Source organism: Mustela putorius, unplaced genomic scaffold, assembly GCF_011764305.1.
Source record: "Mustela putorius furo isolate JIRA1106 unplaced genomic scaffold, ASM1176430v1.1 tig00000352_pilon_pilon_pilon, whole genome shotgun sequence".
NCBI classification, from domain to species: domain Eukaryota; kingdom Metazoa; phylum Chordata; class Mammalia; order Carnivora; family Mustelidae; genus Mustela; species Mustela putorius.
Window position 1 is genome coordinate 99,502 of NW_025421361.1, and position 17,015 is coordinate 116,516.

At 46.8% G+C, this 17,015-nt stretch overlaps 1 long non-coding RNA gene across 1 annotated transcript; it reads left to right on the plus strand.

Annotated features, from left to right (window-relative positions):
* Nucleotides 1-12,121: 12,121 nt before the first annotated feature.
* LOC123391852 lies at nt 12,122-16,627 on the plus strand. The gene is made up of 3 exons (XR_006606551.1): nt 12,122-12,279; nt 15,175-15,301; nt 16,476-16,627. It is a non-coding gene; the product is annotated as an uncharacterized LOC123391852 (long non-coding RNA).
* Nucleotides 16,628-17,015: the final 388 nt, after the last annotated feature.

Here is a 17,015-nt window from a genome sequence, read left to right on the forward strand (position 1 = left end):
ATCCCATTGGTTTGTTATCCTTCCTGCTTATCTTCTCAGCCAAAAGTAAAGCACCTCAGCGCCGTTGGACTTTTTCCCAGTTATTGTTGGCTTCTGGCTCAGAGGCTCAAAGTGCTGGTTTGGGCCCCAGTTTTCCCCCAGGATTCCCCTACCAGCACCTGTGACTTTTTCAGACAGGCTCCTCAGGAAGCCCAGGACAACCAGCAGCTTCAGCGCTACCCAGTCCCTAGCACTGTGCCTCCTAAGCTAACACTTCGTTACACTCTACCCGTCGAGAGCCGGTCCGAGGCGATGCCCCAGGACTCCAATGAGTCCAGCTGCCAGATGCCAATCCAGCGATGAGAAAGCTCCTGAGCTCCAGAAAGCCACCTGGGGACGCTGAGCCCCAAGGCCCCTGCATCATGGTCCCGCCCCTCCACGCAGACCCCGCCCCTTTATCAGCCAGGCTCTGTTGGAGTGCGGGGCCCTGTGGGAGTTGTGGTCCCCCCAGCGCCTCCAGCCTCCTGAGGGAAGGTGGGGCTGGCAGCTGGAAGAACCCGGGAACCACAGCTGCGAAGGACGCCTCTGCCTCCCTGGGAACTCGGGCTCTATGGCGGCCAATTAGGCAGGACCACGTGAGTCTCCAAAACAAAGAGCAGGAGCAGGCTGGGCGCCTTCCCCTAGGCCTGCCGCCCTCCCGCCCTCCCACTCTCTCGCACTCCCTCACTCCCACGAGCCCCCTCTCAGGTTTGGAACTTGATGAGGGAGCAGGAGGCTGACTGAGGACAAAGCAAAAGCTGGCACCTTGCACCCCCTCTCCACCCGCTCCCCTCTGTAATATGTGTAACATTCCTCAGGCACCCCTGACCGCCATAAACGAGAAACAAAGAGTTAAATTGCAGAGCTCACAATCCTGCAAGACAGGCATCTCCCAACTATCTTGATGTTAATGGCTTGGTAAAAGACAACTCTTCTTTAGCATAGGAAAACTCCCTTGAAACCTCCCTTTCCCTTACCTTCCCCCAACCACAGATTACTTAACCTGCAGCTCTTCCTGCCCACAGATGCTGTCCCCATGCCTCAATAAACCACCCTTTTGCAGCAAATATGTCTCAAGAATTCTTTCTTGGTCATCAGCTCCGGACCTCAGCCCACTGAACCTCGACATTAAAGAAATACAAATTAAAATCATAATGAGACATGCTTACATATCTATTAGAATGGCTAAAATTATAAAGGCTAATTGTACTTGGCCTGAGCTAGATTGAGAAGCAACAAAAAATCTAAACTGTTGTTGGCATATATCATGATGCAACCACTTTGGAAAATAGTTTGAAAATTTTTTTAAATGCAAAATATGTTGCAGTTACACAAATAGCCATTTTACTTCTAGGCATTTAACCATGAGAAACAAACCCTATGTTCATACAAGGACTTGTATATTAATTTCATAGCAGCTTTATTTTTAAGAATTGAAAACAGTGGAAATGTTCATCAATGTCCATCCATAGAGCAAAGACAAATTATGATCTACTCATTAAAGAGATTACTATTCAACATCAAAATGAACTATTTACAACTAGAGATTCTCAAAGTAATGATGCTGAGAAAAGAAAAGCCAGGCAATGTATAGTATATACTGTGTGATTCCATGACTATAAAAAATCTAGAAAATACAAATTTATATATAGTCACAGTCATCAAATTTATTGGTGAGATTTTAGTGCCTTCTTCTGTGCTCCCATAGCTTCCTACACTTGGATCTCCGAGCATTTGTTACACCATGTGAAAATATGAACTCTTTTTCTTTATTCTGTCTTACTAGAATAAGAATCCTTGAAATTTTATCGACATTTGAACTCTCAGTTATTAGCAGAAATTCTATCACACAGTAAGTTTCCAAATATAAAAGCCAGAGTTTTACAATGACTTCTAAGCTTTTACATGATCTAGCCACTCATTTAACCTCTGTGACCTCTTTCCCTGCTACTCTTCAGTCACTCACAGTGGCCTCCTTGCTATTTATTCCGCAGATATGCCAGGCATGATCCAACCTTATGGCCTTCAAGATAGCCAATTCCTTTGTCTGGAGTGACCTTATTGCTGATAGTTCTGGGCAACTTCATCACCTTTCCATAGCTTTGTTCAATTGTCAGCTTCATTGTAACTACCCTGATCTTCCTATTAAAAATTTTAACTCCCCATCCCCTGCCTAGCAACCTTGATTTTTCTCACCCTGATCGAATTTTTCTTTTCCCCATTGTACTCATCCTTTTTGAATGCACTATGCATTTTTTATTAAGGTTTATAGCTTTTAATTGTCTCACCCATTAAAATAAAAGTTCTACAAAGCCAAGTATTTCATTTACCAGTGTAGTCTGAAGTAATATCTGCCATATAAAAGGTTCAATAGACAATTGGTAAGTTTCAGAATAAATTAATGTTGAGATTATACTGAATTTCATGAGTCATTTCAATATATTTTTCCAAAAAATAAACTATGTAAAACATACCTTAAATTTACTTTCAAAATATTTTATATCATATAATGGACAATATACATAAGCCTTAAAGAAACAATCCTATAAATAACCATTTCATACCTACTTAAAAACTGCATAATACCACACTCCTAGGGGCGCCTGGGTGGCTCAGTGGGTTAAGCCGATGCCTTCGGCTCAGGTCATGATCTCAGGGTCCTGGGATCGAGTCCCGCATTGGGATCTCTGCTTGGCAGGGAGCCTGCTTCCCTCTCTCTCTCTCTCTGCCTGCCTTTCCATCTTCTTGTGATTTCTCTCTGTCAAATAAATAAATAAAATCTTTAAAAAAAAAATACCACACTCCTAGATCCTCTCTGAGTGCTCTAAAATAACCCTTCATAGGAAATACATTTTTAAAAATAACAGATTTTTTGTCAAATAATTTAATAAAATAAAAGTTTCATTCATCTATGTAGATCATAATAAATGTTTTTAATAAGCATGAAATTATAACTCTGAGTGTGCTAAAATGAAACCACCTGCTAAGGGTGTGAGTACAAAAATAAACATCCTTTTTCCAAATAAGAGGAATTTATTACGTTTGAATCAAAGCATGTGGTTTTGTTCAAACTGGCAATAAAGGAATATGGAGACACAAACCATAGAAAGTCATATTTTAGATTTCTAAAAGACTTCGAAGTGAAGAGTATACATTCATTTCTCACTTATTGCTCCAACATATTCATGAATTTGAGAGAAATATAGGCCCTGTGTGTCTTAGCAACTAATGGGATATATTTTGATATTTACATGCTTACTCATATTATGTGTTATAGTCTTCTCTTTTACATGCTGTAAAAAGGTTAACCCCTTTCCTGCAGAGATCTGAAAATGTGAAACAGTGCCTGAGTACCTGAATTCATCTAATTCGAATTTCTTGCAGGTCTAAGACCTATTGTTTATCACTTGACTGCCTCCTTTTTCATCTGTCAATTGGTTACAAATTCTGGTACTGAAGAGAATACATTGGGGCTGGTGGCTCAGTGGGTTAAATCCTCTGCCTTCAGTTCAGGTCCCGATCTCAGGACCCTGGGATCGAGCACCACATCGAGACATAATGTAACGACAGATAGTTTATATGGGAGCCCTTTGGGTACTCTGGTGGATAAATGTTTTTAAATTAGTTTTTCATGGACATGGGGAGTTAGAGACGAGAAGGGAGGTGGGGGAAATTGGAAGGGGAGCTGAACCATGAGAGACTATGGACTCTGAAAAACAATCTGAGGGTTTTGAAGGTGCCGGGGGGTGGGAGGTTGCAGTACCAAGTGGTGGGTATTATAGAGGGCACTGCTTGCATGGAGCACTGGGTGTGGTGCAAAAAGAATGAATACTGTTATACTGAAAATAAATAAAAAATAAATTTAAAAAATTAGTTTTTCGTAAACTACAAAAAAAAGAAAAGTGCTCCCATTTATAGCGTACACTTTATGGTTCACAAAGCACATGCCAATAATAAAAATAATGATGGGTTACCGTTATAATTCATAGAAAAGGAGGTACAGGGAAATTGAATGAAAGGGAATAACAAAGTAGGTTCATAAGTCAATCTTCCTTGTAAATAAATTAGCCTGAAAGTGCGTTTCTGCCACCTCTCTCCTGTGTGATTTGATAAAGAACGACCACGATACATGAATTATAGTTCGGGGTTTTGAAAAGCATAATAGCTTTATACCAACACTTGAGCTTTTATTTATTTATTTATTTGTTGCTAACAAGATACCTCGATACGATATGCGGTTCCTGACAAACAACATCAGAAATAATTCCATCTTCATGAGAAGTCAGAAAGAACCACAAACCAAGCCTCAAAATAGATTCAAAGAGAAAATACTCTTTAAAAAATTTCCCTCCTGGGGCACTGGAATGGCTCAGTGAGTTAAAGCCTCTGCATTTGGCTCAGGTCATGATCCTAGGTTCCTGGGATTGAGCCCCATGTCTGGCTCTCTGCTCAGTGGGGAGCCTGATTCCACCTCTCTCTCTCTCTCTCTCTCTCTCTGACTGCTCTCTGCCTACTTGTGATATGTCTGTCAAATAAATAAATAAATAAAATCTTTAAAAAAATTTCCCTTCCTATCAGAAGCAGACCAAACCACTAACAAACTACCCAGAAAGCTTCATCTAAAAGGTTGTACTTTTTTCAGACACCCAGCAGGACCTTCTTCTCTGGGCCTGGTATTTCTTCAATGGCCTATTCCAGAGAATAAGACACTAAACTACTGAGCACCATGGGCCTCAGAACAACGAAAGAGATGATGAGGGACACAAAGCATGCCTCTGATCACCAAGAGGGTATGGAAACCTTTGCTGCTTTTCTGCATTTTTCAAAGCTGAATTTTTAGCTGGAGGCCGCTCCTTTATGATAAATTGCTGATACCGCATAATAAAAGCTATTATATGATCTTTTCAAACCATTTCCTATCTTTGCATTCTCATGTGCCAAGACAGACAGGGATTATTTAAAACCCTGAAGAGAGTGCTATTGCCTTTAAATTGCCTGTAACCTTCGTGTAATAGATTTATGATTGATGATAGATTTAGTTAAAATATAACTATTTTACATATTTACTCTCAGTAAATGATTTCAACCTATGCTCATTTAAGTAACTTGGTGCATAATCCCTTTTCTATTAAACCATAGTGCAAGGACCAATGCCGCGTTTCCGAGAGAACCCCAAGCTATTTTTCTAGAATGGCAGTATGCGTATATATCAGGCGTCCTCTTTTCACTCCCTTTGTGGAGCACCTACCCTGGAGGGCATGTAATAATAACCAATGACCAAAAAAACAAACAAAAAACCCAAACATCCAGGTTGAAGTGCCATCCCTGCCTGGAGATGAGTAGACTGCTCAAACAGATCCTGGGCAGGCATCTCAGCCCAGGCCTGTGCTGGGGAAGCTGGTTCCTGGCTTTGGGCGCAATCAGGAAGCCAGCAAACTGACCCAAGATTGCAGCCAGGGTTAACAGGACTGATGATCTTTTCGCAGCCAGGCCGCCTGGGGACACCCGCTCAGTGAGCCAGGCTAGGAGGCTGCCCAGCTGAGGCGCTGGCAACGCTTGCAGCCCCCGCCCCCATGGGGCTTTGGCCCGCGCCCCAGACTGGGCGGGGCCTCAGGAGGGAGGGGGGCGGGGGCGGCACAGAGAAGGGGCTTTGCTAATTGCCAGAGCCGGAAGTGAGCTCAAGGAGGAGGTGGTGGGGAGTCTGGGAGGAGGTGGAGGGGCTGGCGGAGGAGGGGCGCGCAGAGCCACGGTGCTGTGCTGGGGCCAAGTCGGGACTGCAGGACCCACCAGACTCGCCACCCGTGCGATCCCGCGTGGGGCCACGGTGTCCAGCTCCTGCTGCCTGCTGCCCCTCCCCACCCCAAGGCTTCTCCGGACTACCCTCTGCGCACAGGTAAAGTGACACCGCGCTGTGCCCTCACCTGGACCAGAAAGCGCGGACCGACCTGGGGGCAGAGAGGGGGGCTGTGGAGGGCAGCCTCCCGTGAACCCTAGGGCACCGGGACCACAGGGGTCGCTACGCCCCACCCCGTCTGCAAGGGGTCGGGCTGGGGACAGCGCCACAGGAGGTACCACCCCCCCGCCAGCGGGCGGTCGTTCGGCACCCCCACTTGGGTGTCAGAACCTCCTGCCATTTCCAGGGCACCCAGAACCCAGAGAGTGAGGCCTTGGGTGCTTTCGAGTGACAGATTCAAGGCAATTCTTCGACTTTGGGACTTCAGAGTTAACACAGATTTCATTTGTGATTATTATTTTTGTGGGGGCCATAGCTTTTCTTTTGACCTATAGTTGTTTTCACTCCAGGTTCTGAAGAAGCCCCTAAATCCCAACCCTGTTGAGGACTCCGAAAGCTCCCAGAGCAGCGATACTGGGGGACAGTGTGGACACATGGTTTGGTTTCTCCTCTGGCCTGCTTCTGTGGCAGCCCCGCTCTGTCCTCCTCAGACTTCAGAGCAATATCTGAACAAGTGGAGAAGGGACCAGGGGGTCAGGAAGGTGGCCACCGAAGAGTGACTTCTCTGGAGGGTGGCTGTGCTAGCAAGTGAGCATGTTAGTCCAGCTCTGCCTGCATTCGGGATGAAGCTGAACAGGGGCCAGGGAAGGGGATGAGGATCAGAGAGCTGGGACAAAGGGACCAAAGAGGAGATTCAGATGAAGGAAGTAATGGGGAGGAAATAGAAGAAATTCTAGAAGACAGGCATGTAGAAAGGAAAATGGATGAAGTGGGCATTGGGAAAGGGCACCACAAGGGAAGGAGAGAGGGGAAGGAAAGAGGGAGGAAGAGAGGAAAGGGGAAAGGGAGCAGGGAGGAGTCAGCATGCCAGGGCTCCCCCTGCATCTGAAGAAGAGGTGGCTGGTCTAGCTTGTCAAACAGGGTGCTCACTCTTTGGTCCCAGTTTCTGCTCCCAGTGCTACTGGGCTTTCAAGGAATGCAGGCTGTCCCCTGGGATATACTGGAGCCCACTGGAGCCCACAGGAGGGTGGGAGAGGTAAGATGCCACCCGGTCCTGTCCTGAGCTGCGCCCAGCCACCAGCCTCACCACATGGTGCAAGAGGGACCCCAGAACAAAGGAAGGGTACAGGCCCGCATGTCTGCTGGTGGCCCTGGGCACTTAGCTCATCGCAGTGAACCACACTGCCTCCTCAACCCAGGCTTTCAAGGCCTCCTCTTTGTTCCTGGCTTTCATGTCTGTAGGAACATGAGCCAGATCTAACTCATCTCCGACAGACAATTCTGACTCACCACGTGTCAGATTTTTATTAGTGGCTGTGATAGAGTAAGATAGCAATGCTCCAACAAACGGACTGTTTCCTCCCACTTGACCTCAACAGTCTTATACATTTTCTTAGCAAAAACATCTTGTCTCCTTCCATTAAGCTCATAACGTGGTCTAATAGTATACATGCGCCTTTGTTAGATGCGAAGCAACAGAGGTCCCTTTTCTTTTTTTTAAGTTTACAAGGTAAAGTCAGTGAACACATCCAACTTGACGAATACGTCTCTAAAATGTCAATCCAGGCAAAGCTTTTTCTGCCTACAGTTTGGAGCCTAAGTGGTGACATTTTTAAAATGGTTTCAGTACCTCAGTGAGGCTCTGAGAAGCTAGCCATAGCTTACTACGTGCCAGGCACTGTGTCAGGTGTTGGAGCTAAAGGGAAGGAGAGTTTGTAGGCTGGCTGGGGAGGGACATCCATGACACAACCACAGCTAGAAACAGAGGCCAGTGCTAGAAAAGAGAGAGCAGGCTGCATGGAGAGTGTGTAGCATGGGGCTTGTGAGCTCACGAATAAGTGGGAGTAACTGGAGTGGGGAGATGGGGGAGAGGAGAGGATCTTCCCATCAATGGGAATCACCTGTGCTTGGAGGCAGGCGCCATGAGGGGTCTCCACAGGAAGAGGGAGGCAGTGTGGTTGAAGGGCAGAGAGATGGGGCAGAACAGGCATCAGTCAGTTGGAGGGGTATGAAGAGACTGATGGGAGGATTATGGGTGCCTTTGGAGGACTGAGAATTTGTTAGAAGTTCAGTGCAGATTTCTATGGAGACAGATGCCAGGAACTGATAGGTCTTTGAAAGGTCACTCTGGCTGCCTTTTGGCAAAGGGGTTGGTAAAAGGCACTTGCAGGTGTGAACACACCAGGTGGGAGGTGAGTGCAGGAAATCAGGTGAGGGAGCATGGGAACTTGGTCTGGGGGTATATAAGGGAGAATAGCCTTTAAGGAGTTCCACAATTGGCACCAGCTGTGGCTTCATTACAGAGCTGGAAGGGGGAGGTGGGAGTGTCCTGGAGGTTACAGAAATTACATGAGAAAGGGAAGTATTTTTAGATCTTTTTTTCAACTAGAGGAACTCTCACCTTATTGATAGAATTCCAGAGTGGGAACCGATGGACATGAGGACATCTTTGAAATGTCTGAATATGTTCTTCTCCATCTTTGCAAGTGACCATGAGACCTTGACCTTAGGAGGCCTCGGCCCTCTTTGTAGCCAAAAAGATTTCAACTACAGCTTTGGGTTCTCCCTTTTAAAGTCAAGGAGACAGTCCTTCCAAAGGACACCTCCTATCATTTTACCCTCTCATCATACCTCACGTGCTGGGATCTCCAAGACCCTCCTTTCCACGTTGTGAGTATCCACTTTGGCTGGGCTGGTCTTGCCAAGAACACCACCACAGGAAACCTAGAGCCTGTAGTGCTATTAATAACATCATCTAAGACTGTATTTGCTGCCCTCATGGCCTCTTCCCACCATGACTCACTGAAGCTTTTTACACATTGTATCCATTAAGCTATAGTTCCCAAAGCTCATCTTCTCTAGTGCCATTAATTTTTAGGGGACCAGGCAAACCTTAAACTTGTCCCCCTTAATTAGATCCCTGTGCCCCCACAATCTCTTTGAATGCCTTTCACCATGATCCTTGAATGAGATCTGAGACCAATGCTCGTACCTAACACTTCTTGGCACCCTGTCTGTTAGGTTCTTGGAAGAGGAGGTGGCTATGGAGGTGAGTGGGGATGGGAGTGGGAGGATTTCTCCCTTCACTTCCCTTTTTGTTTTTTCCAATAATGGGTTTTGAGGGGGAGGGAAAGGTTAACCAGACCATTTATTTTCCATCTCCCATCAATAAAATGTTTACCACTCCCCACTGGAAGAATTTAGATCTTTCGTTTGAATCTCCAGGAAAATCTCCCAAACCCAGACCACCACCATGTGGATTCAGCCTTCTTCTGATTCACCTCCAGATTGTCTCCTCCTAACTGCTCAAGCCACAGGTTAAGGGTGATATGTTCAATGCCCAAGCAATTAAGTGGGGAACACGTTTATCTAAGCAATTGCATGCAGCTCTGTATCTGCATACAGGGGGTCTCTCCCAAGCCTTTCCAACCTCAGCAAAACAAGACAAAGCCCCAGCGATCTGGGGTATATATCATTCATTCATTCATTCCTGTGTTCAACACTCATGGCGGATCCCCACCAAGACAGTGGGAGAGCAAGGACTGGAGAAATCCTGGAAGCTGAAGTCTGAGGAGGATTTCAAATTCAAGTCAGAGATGAAAGAAACATCTGGACTCGGTCCTCAGGTACATGCTGTATTCTGAACTGAGGCTAGAACCAGAGACCATTCTAATGAAAGGCCTCTACAGGTGGGCTCTCACAGGTGTGCTCTGACTCAGTTTCGTGTATATTCATTCATGAAATAGCTCTTCGGGTCAACATGCAGAAGAAAACCATTTAATAAAACTGACAATAAGGAGAGGAAAGGGAAGCCAGAAGCCATGTGAATAGGGAGAGAGGAAGAGCCAGGGCAGGAAACCAAGAATCCCTCCCTGCCCTCCTTGCTGCCAGGAAGGTATGAGGGACTAGTTTCCACCTGGGATCCCAAGTCCAGAACAAAAGCAGCGGGTCCATGGCGGGAGAGGGAAGTGGGTCCTCAGTATGCACGCGTGGGTGTGCCGAACGATGGGGGCTAGCGTGCCTGCTGGCCGTGGGGCACCTCACAAGGCGCTGTGCCCAGCCCGACCCCATGCGGACCCGGGTTCTGCGCAGCGTCTGGGGTGGTCCCGGTGCCCTGAGGTTCGTGGGAGGTTGGGCCTCAACAACCCCCCTCCTGGCCCCCAGGTCGCATCCCCTGCTTTCTGCTCTAGGTGAGGGCATGGCTCGGTGTCACTTTACCTGTGCGCAGAGGGTGTTCTGGAGAAGCCTTGGGGCAGGGAGGGGCAGCAGGCAGCAGGAGTGGGACAGCGCGGCTTACGAGGGATCGCACTGGCGGCGAGTCCGGTGGGTCCTGCAGTCCCGACTGGGCCGCAGCACAGCACCGCGGCGCTGCGCGCCCCTCCTCCGCCAGCCCCTCCATCTCCTCCCAGACTCTCCGCCACATCCCCCGTGAGCTCACTTCCTGCTTTGACAATTAGCAAAGCCCCTTTTCCCGGCAGCCCTCGACCCGCCCGCGCCCCTTCCCTCCTGAGTCCTCCCTAGCTCACTTCCCACTTTGGCAATTAGCAAGGCCCCTTTTCTGTGCCGCCCCCACCCCCTCCCTCCTGAGGCCCGGCCTGGGCGGGGGCACCGGGTGAAGCCCCCGGGGGCTGCAACCTTGCCAGAGCCAGTGCTGGGCAGCCTCCTAGCCTGGGTCCCTGAGCAGGTGTCAGCGGGCGGCCTGGCTGCAAAAAGATCATCAAGTCCTGTTAACCCTGGCTGCACTCTCTGGTTAGTTTGCTGGCTTCCTGATTGCGCTCAAAGCCAAGAACCAGCTTCCCCAGCACAGGCCTGGGCTGAGATGCCTGCCCAGGATCTGTTGAGCAGTCTACTCATCTCCAGGGAGGGATGGCATTGCGACCTGGATGTTTGGGTTTTTTGGGTTTTTTTTTTGTTTTTGGTCATTTGTTATTACATGACCTCCATGGTAGGTGCTCCACAAAGGGAGTGAAAACAGGACGCCTGATATATACGCATACGGCCATTCTAGAAAAATAGTTTGGGGTTCTCTCGGAAATGCGGCATTGGTCCTTGCACTATGGTTTAATAGAAAAGGGATTATGCACCAAGTTACTTAAATGAGCATAGGTTGAAATCATTTACTGAGAGTAAATATGTAAAATAGTTATATTTTAACTAAATATCATCAATCATAAATCTATTACACAAAGGTTACAGGCAATTTAAAGGCAATAGCACTCTCTTCAGGGTTTTAAATAATCCCTGTCTTGGAACATGTTTTGTCCATGATGACAAACCGAAGAAAATGTGTCATCCCTAAACCTAACCTTAACCCCTAAACAACGCTGAAAAGCTAAGCTGACCTTAAAGCCCAAACTAGAACCCTGAATCCCAAAAACCTGAAATGGAACCCAAAGCCTGTACCTGAGCCCTGGATCCAAGCTGTGAAACCACGAACCCCAAACCCTGAAAACCAGACCTCCAAGTCATGAACCCTGAACCCAAATCTCAGCAAGAAGCCAAACCCCAAATTTGACCTTGAACTTTATCCCATAAGCCCTGAGTCTTAAAGCCTAAATCATAAACTTAAAGCCCTAAACTATAACTCTGTTCCCTTGTCCTTCACTCTAAATCCTCACCCTAACACTAAACCCAAAGCATGATCTAGAATTCTGACTAAAACCTGAACCTGAACCCAAATTCAAAACGCTTCACCACACTTTGCTTATGCACTTGCCATTGATGGATATTTGCAGTTTCTACCTTTTGATTCTTGTGAACATTGTTTGGGTTGGGGGCTAGGATTAGGGTCTTGGATTAGATTAGGGTCCAGGCTTGAGACCAAGTTGAGGTCAGAGAGTGGCTCTGCATCAGGGCCATGTTCAGTGCCACTGTTTGGGTCAAGGACTGTTGTAATTCCACATTGTTTCCAATTCATTGTTCCTTAGCTGTTTGTGGGGAAGTTGGGGGGTATTGGGCTCCATGCAGCTTGAATTTCTGGAATGAAATGGCATCAGCTGGACCCCGGGAGGGAGCAGAACCCTCACTGAAGGGTGAGCTCCTACAGTCCTGCACTGCCTTCCACCGCCTGCAGAGGGCGCCAGACCGCAGCTCCCGCCCTGAGTCCAGGCTGAGCAGTCACAGCTGGGACCGGAGCCCCGCCTCTTCAGGACCCACTGTGGAGACTTCTGGAGAATGTGGGCGCCTCCCACCCTGACAGGACAAGCTGAGGAGGGTGTGGCTCTGCAGCCACACTGACCGGACCCGTTGTGTAGGACGCGCCCACACTGGCAGCAGTCCAACCTCCTAAGGACCAGACGCTGGAGGAGGTGAGGAGAAGCCCCCTGAGTGGACTGTCAAGGGTTCGTTTGTGGTCTCAGGACCCCACAGAGGAAGGGCGCCCTGTGTAGACACTGGGGCTTCTGTCGTTTTGTGTGAGGGACGTGGCCTCCTGCTGTGCTGTGCGCGGGGCTGTGGGGTCCCCCCTTTCTGGGCTCCGGTGCTCCTCGATCCTCCTCTGTGTTTGTGTGCTCGGAGATTATGTTCCTGGGGCTCCTCAGATGGGTCTGCAGTCAGGGAGTGTCCGCCTGCTTCGCTGCTTGTGCTCCCCCCAACCTCCACCCTGCGGGGGTCCTTCCTGTGTCCTCACCCACTGCAGGCTTGTGCAGAGTCCCGAAATTCAGGAGCCAGAGTGAGGACTCTGTAGACGGTTTTGGGGAGAGTAGGTATTTTCCCAGTGTGGGTTCTTCCCTGAGCACAGTGCCTCCCCATCTCCGTGTGTCCCCCTCCCTGTCTGTCGTCATTGTTGCAGGGCTGTCAGAGGACAGGTCTGTCACCTTCTTGGTTCAGGGGCCTCCTGGGTATCTTGCTGTCTTGGATGCAGGTGTAAATGAGATCGTTCTCCGTAGTCTCTTTCTGATGGTTCCTTCCGAGCACGTAGGAGTGCCACTAATTTGTGGCTATTGATTTTGTTCCTTGCAAGTTCTTGAATTTATTAGTTCGATTTGCCTTAAACTCCATCTGCCAGTTATTTGACCAGCAGCATGGGTTTATTTGGGAAGAGCAGAGAATGGCAGTCTGGGCTGAGCAAGCTATGGTCCCATCACAGGCAAGTGCGAGAAACAAAGGAGAGGAACATTATTTCATGGAGGAGGAAGAAGTTGGGAAGGGTGCTTGAAGGAAAGTCCCCTGGAGAAAGGCAGGGTGATGGAGAATTCTCACCAGCTGAGCTGCAAAGCTCCTACAAAAAGTCAGGAGATGAACATCCGGCTTCCCCTGTGGGGCCTGGAATTGGTGAGTCTCTCATGTGGGGGATTGCAATTTGGGGTCTGTAATGGGCACTGAGCACCAGGCGCCCCCTTCTAGCCTCCCCTTCTGGCATCCCCGGTCTACTTTACTGGGGCCTCCCTTCCTGCTTTTGCAAAATTTAACCAGCTAGTGGTGGAACGTTGTCCCACTCTCATTAGCTGTAGAAGTCATGCGATGTTTGTGATGTGAGGGTGGCAATACTCTCTGACCTTTGGTTACAATATGTCTTTGAAAGCCAGTGTTTATTCTGCTTTTACAGCATTTCTCCATTTGAACTGGCCACCTTTTAAGTGGTCATTAGCCACATGTAGCTACTAGCCATGGGACTTGGACAGCAGAGGTGTGGAAAGTCCGCACATTCTTCCACTCAAAGGATATTGTGATTTATGCTACACATCTTTTTTTTAAGTGTCTTTTTTAGATATTTAAATTCAATTAGCCATTAGATAGTACATCATTGGTTTCAGAGAATTTAGTAACTCATCAGTTGTGGATAACCCTTGGTGCTCATCACACATCACGTGTCCTCCTTAATGCCTAATCATCACCCAGTTACTCCATGTCTCCCACTCCCCTCTCCCCCCAGCAACTCTCAGTTTGTTTCCTATAGTTTAAAGGTGCCTCATGGTTTTGTCTCCCTTTCTGATGACTCCCATTCAGATTTCCCTCCCTTCCCTCTGATCCTCTGTACTACATCTTAATCTCAACAGTCAAGCAGTGGTAGTAATTCAGTCATGGAGTCATGCATATTCTAAATCTGATGAGGTGGATTCCTATACTGCCTTTGTCTCTGCTAGAGCGATACATTTGTTATATTATTGCTGCTGTGTTCATGTTTCTCGTTCACTGAATGTCTGATAAAAGAATTAGTAAAATGTGTGACTGCAGAAAATACAATGGTCATGGATGATGAAGATTTTCTCCTTGACCAGACTGGAGTCAAGTTCCTCTGAGTCCTCTTTCTGTCCAGCCTTGACCTCAGGCTCCGCCCACTTAGCCCAGTTTTAGCAAGAAATCTGCTTAGTCAATTTTTCAGCAATCTCCTATCCTACTCTTGATATCTGATCAAATTCCTTATCTCTCACCCCTGGTATCTTACCACTCTTTTTTTTTTTTTAAGATTTATTTATTTTGACAGAGAGAGAGCCTGAGCAGGGGGAATAGCAGAGGGATAGAGAGAACCAGACTCCCCACTGAGCAGCAAGCCCAATGCCAGGCTTGATCCTGGGATCAGATCATGACCTAAGCCAAAGCCAGAGATTTAACCAACTAAGCCACCCAGGTGCTTCAGTATCTATAACGCTTAATATCTGATCAAATCCCTTATTGCCAGGGCACCTGGTTGGTGCAGCTGGTTGAACGTTTGACTCTTGGTTTCTGCTCTGGTCATGATCTCACAGTCCTGAGATTAAGCCTCACCTCAGGCTCTATGCTCAGTGAAGAGTCTGATTAAAATTCTCTTTCCCTCTCCCTCTACCCCTACCCCTGCTCCCTCTCTCTAAAATGTATTAATAAGTCTTTTAAAAAATTCCTTATCCCCTGATCTCAATAGTTTATGACCCTAGCCTTCCTTCAACAATATTACTGTCCAGATGGTTTAGCCAGAATCCCTTCATCCTTACCCTTGATGTTCCATCTTAATTTTACATTCAGTGACCCCCACCATGCTCTTTAGCTGTAAATCTCCATTTGTCTGAGCTGAGCCAGATTTCTCTCCCATACTATAAAATAAAATCCCATCGTAGTAGCGTCCCTTGAATAAAATCTTCCTTACTGTCTTTAATGGGTGTCACAATTTTTTTTTTTTTCTTTAACAGTCAGGAGGGTGCTAATGGAGTACCACGACAAAAGGCATAACTTCCTATATATGGACATTTCCTTGGTTTACCTGACAAATACTCTTTCTCTCTTCTAAGGAAAATTTCAAGTTCTCAGTATAACTGCCAACTGGCCCAGGGGTGGACAAGTGAGTCAGATGAGACCAAAATGAAAATTCTGTTGAGACACTGGACCTTGAGGATTCAAGCCAAGGACAAAAAAAGTGTTGGTACTCCATTATTCTGATGGTCCATTAACTCTTGCTTTTTTGATTCCTGTGTCTATCACTGCCCCTGCCTTTTTGAAGATAATGACCATTCATCTGAGTACAACGGTTCACAGAATCCCTTTGCAGTGGCCCATGCGGGCCAAGGTAGTAGAGCATAATAGATCTCTGTAAGTTTTAAAAAATGTCTTTGTCCCTGTTGCCCATGGCAATTAAAGACAAAAAGGTAGGGGGGTAGGGGGATACTGGAAAAGGAGAAGTTCTAGTTACTCACTGATTTTTTTGATTGGTAGAGAGAAAGCAACACCTACATACAGGGCCAGTGGGTGAGTGGAGGAAACATCTTTGGCTCTAGGAGGAATGGGGGAAGGAGAAATATTAATATTCTTTGTCTTTGGAACTGCCCCTGAAGACTTCCCCACACAGGAAAATGACCTAGCGTGACTCTCCTAAACTTCGGCAAGCCCCTTAAATTTAACTGACATCTAGATCTGATACTCCCTGCTGGATAACTCTGATCATTATTTGATTGTTATTTATTTTATTTTAAAATTATTTTTAAAGAAAATTTTAATCTAAATACAATTACTTAACATATAATACTAGTTTCAGACATACAGGTTAGTGATTCATCAGTCTTTTATAACACCCAGTGCTCACTGTATCACATGCCTTCCTTAATGTCCATCACCCAGTTACCCCATCCACCCATCCCCCTCCCCTCCAAGAACCCTCAGTTTGTTTACTGTGATTAAGAGTCTCTTCTGAGGGGTACCTGGCTGGCTCAGTGGGTTAAAGCCTCTGCCTTCAACTCAGGTTATGATCTCAGGGTCCTGGGATCGAGCCCCACATCAGGCTCTCTGCTCCCTGGGGAGTCTGCATCCTCCTCTCTCTCTCTTCCTGCCTCTCTGCCTACTTGTGATCTCTGTTTCAAATAAGTAAATAAAAATCTTTTTTTTTTTAAGTCTCTTCTGGTTTGTCTCCATCTTTGACTTCATCTTGTTTTATTTTTTCCTTTACTGCCCTAGGATTCTGTTTTGTTTCTTAAACTCCACATATGAATGAGATCATATGATAATTGTCTTTCTCTGACTGACTTATTTCGCTTGGCATAATACCCTCTACTTTCATCCCTGCCATTGCAAATAATTGCCATTTGTTTTAACTCGACAGAGAAGGCCACTAGAAACAGCAGGTGATGGCCCCAGCTCCTGTTCCTCCATGCAGAACATCTGTCAACACCTGTGGACATCTTTTCCTCCCCCCATTCCTATGAATGTTGCTCAGTTGTTACATGCCATGGACAAATGCTGTTGGCTGGTGGCATGGACACACTGGACAAGCTTGGCCTTCGGGTAAAACAAAGACTGGATTCAATTACTCAAACTGAAACAGGAATGCTTGGATGAACAAGCCTGCCAGGAAGTAACACTGGAGGTACTCAACCTGTGCCCCTTCCCTCTTTGGACCAAGAACCTGAACTTGAGAGATGAATGGCTTATCCAAGGTTATGGCAAGGTTACACAGAGCTGAAACTAGACACAGGTGTACATGCCTATTGATCAAGGCTGGCTGTGAAATCGAACTGCCTCAAATCTTGATTCTTTTTGCCACTTCTGATTCTCTGACCCTGTTTTTCATAGTTTAGGATGTAGGAATAATAAAAATATCAGCTAATGGGGTATCCTGACATTTTGATGTTTTAGTTCTTGT